Genomic DNA, 1,281 nt, shown 5'->3' on the forward strand with positions numbered 1-1,281 from the left:
GAACCCAAATCTACATTTTTATTTTTCATTTTCACTTTAGTTTATAGGATGACCATCTCTGAAAAAAATAGACTAAGGTAGAGCAAAAGTAAAAGAAATAAATAAATGCTGGAGCTCACGTGACAGCACTGGTGTTTTTACTTTTGATGTGATTATTAAAAATGTTTACGCCTTAAATGTTTAGGTTAGGCAAGCACTAAACCAACATGTGTTTTGAGTGTTTACAACAACTAACGTAAACCCAGAGGACCTGGAGGTAATGTCCTGTGGGTTTGCAGGGCTGACATGCCACAGTGCCTTTGTGAAAGCAGCAGGTGCGATCAACGGCTGTCACATCTGGATCAAGCCTCTGAGTGGCCCTGACGGTCAGTGCTATAGTACAATAATATTTTTTTAAATTCCGCATTGCAGGTCATAATAGCATGCTGCATTCTCCACAATATCTGCCTCAGTGCTGGTGACGTTGTGGCCCCAGAGGATGAGCCTGAAGATGATGCTGCAGAGGATGAGGGGGAGGCTGGTTTGGAGGCAGTCAGTGGTGCTCTCTGGTGAGAAACAACTGTCTGCTGAGGTGTCCGCTCTGAAGGAGGAACCAGCAGACCACAACTACTTTTAATAGGCAGGTAATCCATCTTTGAATCTGTACTTTCAAAAAGCAATTTGTACTAGTAGTATAGAGCAGTGTTTTTCAAAGTGGGGGTCGTCAGGGCTCCAGAAAGCTGGAGAGAAGATTAACAATAATAAAAATTACCCACTAGGGCAATAATCTGTATCTGTCATTTCCAGATTTCGAAAGGTTAGATTTATTTTTTGTTCTTCTGGTCATGTCAGGATGCCTTCAGGCCCAGGCCTCCCTTGCAAAAGAGAGCTGTGATCTCAATGGGATTTGCCTGGTTAAATTCAAAGGTTAATAAATAAAATAATTCAAACCGGATTCCAAAAAAGGTGGGACACTAAACAAATTGTGAATAAAAACTGAATGCAATGATGTGGAGGTGCCAACATCTAATATTTTATTCAGAATAGAACACAAATCACAGATCAAAAGTTTAAACTGAGAGAATGTATCATTTTAAGGGAAAAATCTGTTGTTTCCAAATTTCATGGCGTCAACAAATCCCAAAAAAGTTGGGACAAGTCCATTTTTACCACTGTGTGGCATCCCCCCTTCTTCTTACAACACTCAACAGACGTCTGGGGACAGAGGAGACCAGTTTCTCAAGTTTAGAAATAGGAATGCTCTCCCATTCATGTCTAATACAGGCCTCTAACTGTTCAATC

The sequence above is a fragment of the Nematolebias whitei genome, chromosome 7 (assembly GCF_014905685.2).
Source record: "Nematolebias whitei isolate Nwh7 chromosome 7, NemWhi1, whole genome shotgun sequence".
Classification (NCBI taxonomy): domain Eukaryota; kingdom Metazoa; phylum Chordata; class Actinopteri; order Cyprinodontiformes; family Rivulidae; genus Nematolebias; species Nematolebias whitei.